We start from the raw sequence: 12,182 nt of genomic DNA, 5'->3' as shown, positions 1-12,182 counted from the left end.
AAATGGTGGAATCACGAAATTGCGTTCAAGTGTGTAGAGTACAGCTCATGTGAGGGGAAAAATCCGACATGTTGGAAAAGTCGTCATCTTTGATTCAAAATGGCGTCTCAAAAATTTGTAACCATGAAAATTGTAAGTTGTGCTCTTGGTAGGTAAGCCAGGTTTCGCTATGTTATTAAGGACGTAGTTCAGTTTAAGTGAAGAAACAAATCATTGGAGAAGTCGCCATCTTGAATTCAAAATTGCCATATTTTTGAATTGCCTTCATTTGGCCTCTTATGTGGTATTTTGAGTAGAAAGAACAAGTAGAATTCAACGTAGTAAGTTAGCTCCGCGGTAAATTGTCTGCTTTCTGAGTAGCAGGTCTGAGTTCGAATCCCCGCAGACCATGTTTTATCTTGCATTTTTTTCTTATCACTTTGCTTCATTTTACCAAATAGTTTCTGTTCGCATTGTGTGAACAAAATATTTTCGTTATTACAGCCAGACGGAAAGGATATATTTATACGCTAACTGTTGAGATGATCTCGAAACTAGGCAGTATGTTCGTGTAAAGTTTCGAGACGATACTGAAGTATTTAAAATCAAACATATGTAGCTTTGGAAATGGAGCATCACCAGTGTCTCTATCGGAAGCAATGTTCGGGGGGGGGGGAGTATTACCCCTGGGGCACGGCTGATAACATTCTATTTGTTATTGTATTATAAACGTATTATTTTGATTTCGCCAGGGTCGCTCTGAGGAGGCAATGTCCCCGAAAAAGAGTCTGAAAGAAACATTGGGCATCATTTTCACGATATAGTGTCCATACAAGACAACAATACATTTTGTCTCGCGACAACAGTGTCTGCTTCAAACCGGAAACGATTGCAAAATATCTCTCTCCCCTTTTATGTTCCTCGTTAAGATACATGCGTATACCAAATTTGAAGTGAATACCACAAATGGAAAGTATAAAATATTAATTTTAAGGAAATACACCCACACACAGGGACGTACGCAGGGGGTGGGTCCTGGGGGTCCGGACCACCCCCGAAATTCCAACTTTTGAGTAAATTTAGCCTAATTTTTGGGACAAGTTTAGGAATTTCAATATAAAATACACTGATATTGAGTTTGGCCCTTCCCGAAATAAATTCCTGCGTACGCAACTGCGCACACACGCTCATACACGCACACACACACAGACAAATGGGCACCTTTGAAAATTGTCTCGTCTGCAGCGTACATAATTTTAATATATAAGATACGTGGAAAAGTGCCCCTTTCGATTTAATAGTTTTAGTTGCGGGTCCGGTTGGAATGAAATGCCGTATATAATAAAGTCAAGCTTATTTTCAATCACCTATGCTATAAAAATAAACTTTCAAAGAAAGAAAAAGTGAGAGAAAAACTTGTTAGGGGTTGAACGCAGGTCTTTTGCACAGTCGGCTCACGTCGTTCCCCTACACAACTCAATTCCTTAGACTTTGGATTTCCTACTTACTGCTCACATAGTACTGGTACGTAGCATGCCCGCGTCCGTGGAATTATATACCTCTAAAGTCGGAAACACACTTAATTGTTTGCATACTTCCACAAAACATACAAACACCAAATTTTGAATACTTGTTCGTCATGGGATGTGAGTAATGGGAAAATTCCGATATCACGAAAAAGGCGACATTTTCCATGTAAATGAAGTGTTGTAATTTTTCGTCGTATCGAAATGCTGGTTTTTAGAGGAGTTTCGCACACCATAGAAACGTCATATTTTGTCAGGCAGTGAAGCTAGGAACATAGTTTATGATAGAAAAAAGAGCATTAAAATTCGTTTTCGTTTCGCGGCGCAAATCGAAAAAATGTGAAGTTTGTAATGGCTGTATCTAGGATGTTGAAATTTCGAGGTGATGTTTATTCTGATAAGTAGTTTGCGAATCCGCCCTTAAACTTGAAAAAAATAGTCATGTTCGGTGTCAGAAAGTGCTAGGAATGTTATAAGGGGGCGTCTAATTCTACACAACTTGTAGAAATGGTGGAATCACGAAATTGCGTTCAAGTGTGTAGAGTACAGCTCATGTGAGGGGAAAAATCCGACATGTTGGAAAAGTCGTCATCTTTGATTCAAAAGGGCGTCTCAAAAATTTGTAACCATGAAAATTGTAAGTTGTGCTCTTGGTAAGTAGGCCAGGTTTCGCTATGTTATTAAGGACGTAGTTCAGTTTAAGTGAAGAAACAAATCATTGGAGAAGTCGCCATCTTGAATTCAAAATTGCCATATTTTTGAATTGCCTTCATTTGACCTCTTATGTGGTATTTTGAGTAGAAAGAACAAGCAGAATTCAACGTAGTAAGTTAGCTACGCAGTAAAGTGTCTGCTTTCTGAATAGCAGGTGTGAGTTCGAATCCCCGTAGACCATGTTTATCTTGCATTTTTTTCTTATCACGTTGCTTCATTTTACCAAATAGTTTCTGTTCGCATTGTGTGAACAAAATATTTTCGTTATTACAGACAGACAGAAAGGATATATTTATACGCTAACTGTTGTGATGGTCTCGAAACTAGGCAGTATGTTCGTGTAAAGTTTCGAGACGATACTGAAGTATTTAAAATCAAACATATGTAGCTTTGGAAATGGAGCATCACCAGTGTCTCTATCGGAAGCAATGTTCGGGGGGGGGGGAGTATTACCCCTGGGGCACGGCTGATAACATTCTATTTGTTATTGTATTATAAACGTATTATTTTGATTTCGCCAGGGGCGCTCTGAGGAGGCAATGTCCCCGAAAAAGAGTCTGAAAGAAACATTGGGCTTCATTTTCACGATATAGTGTCCATACAAGAGAACAATACATTTTGTCTCGCGACAACAGTGTCTGCTTCAAACCGGAAACGATTGCAAAATATCTCTCTCCCCTTTTATGTTCCTCGTTAAGATACATGCGTATACCAAATTTGAAGTGAATACCACAAATGGAAAGTATAAAATATTAATTTTAAGGAAATACACCCACACACAGGGACGTACGCAGGGGTGGGTCCTGGGTGTTCGGACCACCACCGAAATTCCAACTTTTGAGTAAATTTAGCCTAATTTTTGGGACAAGTTTAGGAATTTCAATATAAAATACACTGATATTGAGTTTGGCCCTTCCCGAAATAAATTCCTGCGTACGCAACTGCGCACACACGCTCATACACGCACACACACACAGACAAATGGGCACCTTTGAAAATTGTCTCGTCGGTAGCGTACATAATTTTAATATATAAGATACGTGGAAAAGTGCCCCTTTCGATTTAATAGTTTTAGTTGCGGGTCCGGTTGAAATGAAATGCCGTATATAATAAAGTCAAGCTTATTTTCAATCACCTATGCAATAAAAATACACTTTCAAAGAAAGAAAAAGTGAGAGAAAAACTTGTTAGGGATCGAACGCAGGTCTTTTGCACAGTAGGCTCACGTCGTTCCCCTACACTACTCAATTCCTTAGATTTTGGATTTCCTACTTACTGCTCACATAGTACTGGTACGTAGCGGGCCCGCGTCCGTGGAATTATATACATCTAAAGTCGGAAACACACTTAATTGTTTGCATACTTCCACAAAACATACAAACACCAAATTTTGCATACTTGTTCGTCATGGGATGTGAGTATTGGGAAAATTCCGATATCACGAAAAAGGCGACATTTTCCATGTAAATGAAGTGTTGAAATTTTTCGTCGTTTCGAAATGCTGGTTTTTAGAGTAGTTTCGCACACCATAGAAACGTCATATTTTGTCAGGCAATGAAGCTAGGAACATAGTTTATGATAGAAAAGAGAGCATTAAAATTATTTTTCGTTTCGCGGCGCAAATCGAAAAAATGTGAAATTTGTAAAGGCTGTATCTAGGATGTTGAAATTTCGAGGTGATGTTTATTCTGATGCGTAGTTTGCGAATCCGCCCTTAAACTTGAAAAAAATAGTCATGTTCGGTGTCAGAAAGTGCTAGGAATGTTATAAGGGGGCGTCTATTTCTACACAACTTGTAGATATGGTGGAATCACGAAATTGCGTTCAAGTGTGTAGAGTACAGCTCATGTGAGGGGAAAAATCCGACATGTTGGAAAAGTCGTCATCTTTGATTCAAAATGGCGTCTCAAAAATTTGTAACCATGAAAATTGTAAGTTGTGCTCTTGGTAGGTAAGCCAGGTTTCGCTACGTTATTAAGAACGTAGTTCAGTTTAAGTGAAGAAACAAATCATTGGAGAAGTCGCCATCTTGAATTCAAAATTGCCATATTTTTGAATTGCCTTCATTTGGCCTCTTATGTGGTATTTTGAGTAGAAAGAACAAACAGAATTCAACGTAGTAAGTTAGCTCCGCGGTAAAGTGTCTGCTTTCTGAATAGCAGGTCTGAGTTCGAATCCCCGCAGACCATGTTTATCTTGCATTTTTTTCTTATCACGTTGCTTCATTTTACCAAATAGTTTCTGTTCGCATTGTGTGAACAAAATATTTTCGTTATTACAGACAGACGGAAAGGATATATTTATACGCTAACTGTTGAGATGGTCTCGAAACTAGGCAGTATCTTCGTGTAAAGTTTCGAGACGATACTGAAGTATTTAAAATCAAACATATGTAGCTTTGGAAATGGAGCATCACCAGTGTCTCTATCGGAAGCAATGTTCGGGGGGGGGGGTATTACCCCTGGGGCACGGCTGATAACATTCTATTTGTTATTGTATTATAAACGTATTATTTTGAATTCGCCAGGGGCGCTCTGAGGAGGCAATGTCCCCCAAAAAGAGTCTGAAAGAAACATTGGGCATCATTTTCACGATATAGTGTCCATACAAGACAACAATACATTTTGTCTCGCGACAACAGTGTCTGCTTCAAACCGGAAACGATTGCAAAATATCTCTCTCCCCTTTTATGTTCCTCGTTAAGATACATGCGTATACCAAATTTGAAGTGAATACCACAAATGGAAAGTATAAAATATTAATTTTAAGGAAATACACACACACACAGGGACGTACGCAGGGGGTGGGTCCTGGGGGTCCGGACCACCACCGAAATTCAAACTTTTGAGTAAATTTAGCCTAATTTTTGGGACAAGTTTAGGAATTTCAATATAAAATACACTGATATTGAGTTTGGCCCTTCCCGAAATAAATTCCTGCGTACGCAACTGCGCACACACGCTCATACACGCACACACACACAGACAAATGGGAACCTTTGAAAATTGTCTCGTCGGCAGCGTACATAATTTTAATATATAAGATACGTGGAAAAGTGCCCCTTTCGATTTAATAGTTTTAGTTGCGGGTCCGGTTGGAATGAAATGCCGTATATAATAAAGTCAAGCTTATTTTCAATCACCTATGCTATAAAAATAAACTTTCAAAGAAAGAAAAAGTGAGAGAAAAACTTGTTGGGGATCGAACGCAGGTCTTTTGCACAGTAGGCTCACGTCGTTCCCCTACACTACTCAATTCCCTAGGCTTCGGATTTCCTACTTACTGCTCACATAGTACTGGTACGTAGCGGGCCCGCGTCCGTGGAATTATATACCTCTAAAGTCGGAAACACACTTAATTGTTTCCATACTTCCACAAAACATACAAACACCAAATTTTGCACACTTGTTAGTCATGGGATGTGAGTAATGGGAAAATTCCGATATCACGAAAAAGGCGACATTTTCCATGTAAATGAAGTGTCGAAATTTTTCGTCGTTTCGAAATGCTGGTTTTTAGAGTAGTTTCGCACACCATAGAAACGTCATATTTTGTCAGGCAGTGAAGCTAGGAACATAGTTTATGATAGAAAAGAGAGCATTAAAATTCGTTTTCGTTTCGCGGCGCAAATCGAAAAAATGTGAAGTTTGTAATGGCTGTATCTAGGATGTTGAAATTTCGAGGTGTTGTTTATTCTGATGCGTAGTTTGCGAATCCGCCCTTAAACTTGAAAAAAATAGTCATGTTCGGTGTCAGAAAGTGCTAGGAATGTTATAAGGGAGCGTCTAATTCTACACAACTTGTAGATATAGTGGAATCACGAAATTGCGTTCAAGTGTGTAAAGTACAGCTCATGTGAGGGGAAAAATCCGACATGTTGGAAAAGTCGTCATCTTTGATTCAAAAGGGCGTCTCAAAAATTTGTAACCATGAAAATTGTAAGTTGTGCTCTTGGTAGGTAAGCCAGGTTTCGCTATGTTATTAAGGACGTAGTTCAGTTTAAGTGAAGAAACAAATCATTGGAGAAGTCGCCATCTTGAATTCAAAATTGCCATATTTTTGAATTGCCTTCATTTGGCCTCTTATGTGGTATTTTGAGTAGAAAGAACAAGCAGAATTCAACGTAGTAAGTTAGCTCCGCGGTAAAGTGTCTGCTTTCTGAGTAGCAGGTCTGAGTTCGAATCCCCGCAGACCATGTTTTATCTTGCATTCTTTTCTTATCACTTTGCTTCATTTTACCAAATAGTTTCTGTTCGCATTGTGTGAACAAAATATTTTCGTTATTACAGACAGACGGAAAGGATATATTTATACGCTAACTGTTGAGATGATCTCGAAACTAGGCAGTATGTTCGTGTAAAGTTTCGAGACGATACTGAAGTATTTAAAATCAAACATATGTAGCTTTGGAAATGGAGCATCACCAGTGTCTCTATCGGAAGCAATGTTCGGGGGGGGAGTATTACCCCTGGGGCACGGCTGATAACATTCTATTTGTTATTGTATTATAAACGTATTATTTTGATTTCGCCAGGGGCGCTCTGAGGAGGCAATGTCCCCGAAAAAGAGTCTGAAAGAAACATTGGGCATCATTTTCACGATATAGTGTCCATACAAGACAACAATACATTTTGTCTCGCGACAACAGTGTCTGCTTCAAACCGGAAACGATTGCAAAATATCTCTCTCCCCTTTTATGTTCCTCGTTAAGATACATGCGTATACCAAATTTGAAGTGAATACCACAAATGGAAAGTATAAAATATTAATTTTAAGGAAATACACACACACACAGGGACGTACGCAGGGGGTGGGTCCTGGGGGTCCGGACCACCACCGAAATTCAAACTTTTGAGTAAATTTAGCCTAATTTTTGGGACAAGTTTAGGAATTTCAATATAAAATACACTGATATTGAGTTTGGCCCTTCCCGAAATAAATTCCTGCGTACGCAACTGCGCACACACGCTCATACACGCACACACACACAGACAAATGGGAACCTTTGAAAATTGTCTCGTCGGCAGCGTACATAATTTTAATATATAAGATACGTGGAAAAGTGCCCCTTTCGATTTAATAGTTTTAGTTGCGGGTCCGGTTGGAATGAAATGCCGTATATAATAAAGTCAAGCTTATTTTCAATCACCTATGCAATAAAAATAAACTTTCAAAGAAAGAAAAAGTGAGAGAAAAACTTGTTAGGGATCGAACGCAGGTCTTTTGCACAGTAGGCTCACGTCGTTCCCCTACACTACTCAATTCCTTAGATTGTGGATTTCCTACTTACTGCTCACATAGTACTGGTACGTAGCCGGCCCGCGTCCGTGGAATTATATACCTCTAAAGTCGGAAACACACTTAATTGTTTGCATACTTCCACAAAACATACAAACACCAAATTTTGAATACTTGTTCGTCATGGGATGTGAGTAATGGGAAAATTCCGATATCACGAAAAAGGCGACATTTTCCATGTAAATGAAGTGTCGAAATTTTTCGTCGTTTCGAAATGCTGGTTTTCAGAGTAGTTTATCACACTATAGAAACGTCATATTTTGTCAGGCAATGAATCTAGGAACATAGTTTATGATAGAAAAAAGAGCATTAAAATTATTTTTCGTTTCGCGGCGCAAATCGAAAAAATGTGAAATTTGTAATGGCTGTATCTAGGATGTTGAAATTTCGAGGTGATGTTTATTCTGATGCGTAGTTCGCGAATCCGCCCTTAAACTTGAAAAAAATAGTCATGTTCGGTGTCAGAAAGTGCTAGGAATGTTATAAGGGGGCGTCTATTTCTACACAACTTGTAGATATGGTGGAATAACGAAATTGCGTTCAAGTGTGTAGAGTACAGCTCATGTGAGGGGAAAAATCCGACATGTTGGAAAAGTCGTCATCTTTGATTCAAAATGGCGTCTCAAAAATTTGTAACCATGAAAATTGTAAGTTGTGCTCTTGGTAGGTAAGCCAGGTTTCGCTACGTTATTAAGAACGTAGTTCAGTTTAAGTGAAGAAACAAATCATTGGAGAAGTCGCCATCTTGAATTCAAAATTGCCATATTTTTGAATTGCCTTCATTTGGCCTCTTATGTGGTATTTTGAGTAGAAAGAACAAACAGAATTCAACGTAGTAAGTTAGCTCCGCGGTAAAGTGTCTGCTTTCTGAATAGCAGGTCTGAGTTCGAATCCCCGCAGACCATGTTTGTCTTGCATTTTTTTCTTATCACGTTGCTTCATTTTACCAAATAGTTTCTGTGCGCATTGTGTGAACAAAATATTTTCGTTATTACAGACAGACGGAAAGGATATATTTATACGCTAACTGTTGAGATGGTCTCGAAACTAGGCAGTATGTTCGTGTAAAGTTTCGAGACGATACTGAAGTATTTAAAATCAAACATATGTAGCTTTGGAAATGGAGCATCACCAGTGTCTCTATCGGAAGCAATGTTCGGGGGGGGGTATTACCCCTGGGGCACGGCTGATAACATTCTATTTGTTATTGTATTATAAACGTATTATTTTGATTTCGCCAGGGGCGCTCTGAGGAGGCAATGTCCCCCAAAAAGAGTCTGAAAGAAACATTGGGCATCATTTTCACGATATAGTGTCCATACAAGACAACAATACATTTTGTCTCGCGACAACAGTGTCTGCTTCAAACCGGAAACGATTGCAAAATATCTCTCTCCCCTTTTATGTTCCTCGTTAAGATACATGCGTATACCAAATTTGAAGTGAATACCACAAATGGAAAGTATAAAATATTAATTTTAAGGAAATACACACACACACAGGGACGTACGCAGGGGGTGGGTCCTGGGGGTCCGGACCACCCCCGAAATTCAAACTTTTGAGTAAATTTAGCCTAATTTTTGGGACAAGTTTAGGAATTTCAATATAAAATACACTGATATTGAGTTTGGCCCTTCCCGAAATAAATTCCTGCGTACGCAACTGCGCACACACGCTCATACACGCACACACACACAGACAAATGGGAACCTTTGAAAATTGTCTCGTCGGCAGCGTACATAATTTTAATATATAAGATACGTGGAAAAGTGCCCCTTTCGATTTAATAGTTTTAGTTGCTGGTCCGGTTGGAATGAAATGCCGTATATAATAAAGTCAAGCTTATTTTCAATCACCTATGCTATAAAAATAAACTTTCAAAGAAAGAAAAAGTGAGAAAAAAACTTGTTGGGGATCGAACGCAGGTATTTTGCACAGTAGGCTCACGTCGTTCCCCTACACTACTCAATTCCCTAGGCTTCGGATTTCCTACTTACTGCTCACATAGTACTGGTACGTAGTGGGCCCGCGTCCGTGGAATTATATACCTCTAAAGTCGGAAACACACTTAATTGTTTCCATACTTCCACAAAACATACAAACACCAAATTTTGCACACTTGTTAGTCATGGGATGTGAGTAATGGGAAAATTCCGATATCACGAAAAAGGCGACATTTTCCATGTAAATGAAGTGTCGAAATTTTTCGTCGTTTCGAAATGCTGGTTTTTAGAGTAGTTTCGCACACCATAGAAACGTCATATTTTGTCAGGCAGTGAAGCTAGGAACATAGTTTATGATAGAAAAAAGGGCATTAAAATTCGTTTTCGTTTCGCGGCCCAAATCGAAAAAATGTGAAATTTGTAATGGCTGTATCTAGGATGTTGAAATTTCGAGGTGATGTTTATTCTGATGCGTAGTTTGCGAATCCGCCCTTAAACTTGAAAAAAATAGTCATGTTCGGTGTCAGAAAGTGCTAGGAATGTTATAAGGGGGCGTCTAATTCTACACAACTTGTAGAAATGGTGGAATCACGAAATTGCGTTCAAGTGTGTAGAGTACAGCTCATGTGAGGGGAAAAATCCGACATGTTGGAAAAGTCGTCATCTTTGATTCAAAATGGCGTCTCAAAAATTTGTAACCATGAAAATTGTAAGTTGTGCTCTTGGTAGGTAAGCCAGGTTTCGCTACGTTATTAAGGACGTAGTTCAGTTTAAGTGAAGAAACAAATCATTGGAGAAGTCGCCATCTTGAATTCAAAATTGCCATATTTTTGAATTGCCTTCATTTGGCCTCTTATGTGGTATTTTGAGTAGAAAGAACAAGCAGAATTCAACGTAGTAAGTTAGCTCCGCGGTAAAGTGTCTGCTTTCTGAGTAGCAGGTCTGAGTTCGAATCCCCGCAGACCATGTTTTATCTTGCATTCTTTTCTTATCACTTTGCTTCATTTTACCAAATAGTTTCTGTTCGCATTGTGTGAACAAAATATTTTCGTTATTACAGACAGACGGAAAGGATATATTTATACGCTAACTGTTGAGATGATCTCGAAACTAGGCAGTATGTTCGTGTAAAGTTTCGAGACGATACTGAAGTATTTAAAATCAAACATATGTAGCTTTGGAAATGGAGCATCACCAGTGTCTCTATCGGAAGCAATGTTCGGGGGGGGAGTATTACCCCTGGGGCACGGCTGATAACATTCTATTTGTTATTGTATTATAAACGTATTATTTTGATTTCGCCAGGGGCGCTCTGAGGAGGCAATGTCCCCGAAAAAGAGTCTGAAAGAAACATTGGGCATCATTTTCACGATATAGTGTCCATACAAGACAACAATACATTTTGTCTCGCGACAACAGTGTCTGCTTCAAACCGGAAACGATTGCAAAATATCTCTCTCCCCTTTTATGTTCCTCGTTAAGATACATGCGTATACCAAATTTGAAGTGAATACCACAAATGGAAAGTATAAAATATTAATTTTAAGGAAATACACACACACACAGGGACGTACGCAGGGGGTGGGTCCTGGGGGTCCGGACCACCACCGAAATTCAAACTTTTGAGTAAATTTAGCCTAATTTTTGGGACAAGTTTAGGAATTTCAATATAAAATACACTGATATTGAGTTTGGCCCTTCCCGAAATAAATTCCTGCGTACGCAACTGCGCACACACGCTCATACACGCACACACACACACAGACAAATGGGAACCTTTGAAAATTGTCTCGTCGGCAGCGTACATAATTTTAATATATAAGATACGTGGAAAAGTGCCCCTTTCGATTTAATAGTTTTAGTTGCGGGTCCGGTTGGAATGAAATGCCGTATATAATAAAGTCAAGCTTATTTTCAATCACCTATGCAATAAAAATAAACTTTCAAAGAAAGAAAAAGTGAGAGAAAAACTTGTTAGGGATCGAACGCAGGTCTTTTGCACAGTAGGCTCACGTCGTTCCAATACACTACTCAATTCCTTAGATTGTGGATTTCCTACTTACTGCACACATAGTACTGGTACGTAGCCGGCCCGCGTCCGTGGAATTATATACCTCTAAAGTCGGAAACACACTTAATTGTTTGCATACTTCCACAAAACATACAAACACCAAATTTTGAATACTTGTTCGTCATGGGATGTGAGTAATGGGAAAATTCCGATATCACGAAAAAGGCGACATTTTCCATGTAAATGAAGTGTCGAAATTTTTCGTCGTTTCGAAATGCTGGTTTTCAGAGTAGTTTATCACACTATAGAAACGTCATATTTTGTCAGGCAATGAATCTAGGAACATAGTTTATGATAGAAAAAAGAGCATTAAAATTATTTTTCGTTTCGCGGCGCAAATCGAAAAAATGTGAAATTTGTAATGGCTGTATCTAGGATGTTGAAATTTCGAGGTGATGTTTATTCTGATGCGTAGTTCGCGAATCCGCCCTTAAACTTGAAAAAAATAGTCATGTTCGGTGTCAGAAAGTGCTAGGAATGTTATAAGGGGGCGTCTATTTCTACACAACTTGTAGATATGGTGGAATAACGAAATTGCGTTCAAGTGTGTAGAGTACAGCTCATGTGAGGGGAAAAATCCGACATGTTGGAAAAGTCGTCATCTTTGATTCAAAATGGCGTCTCAAAAATTTGTAACCATGAAAATTGTAA

Source organism: Thermobia domestica, chromosome 8 (assembly GCF_964235325.1).
Source record: "Thermobia domestica chromosome 8, izTheDome1.hap1.1, whole genome shotgun sequence".
Classification (NCBI taxonomy): domain Eukaryota; kingdom Metazoa; phylum Arthropoda; class Insecta; order Zygentoma; family Lepismatidae; genus Thermobia; species Thermobia domestica.
Note: the sequence above shows the minus strand (reverse complement) of the source record.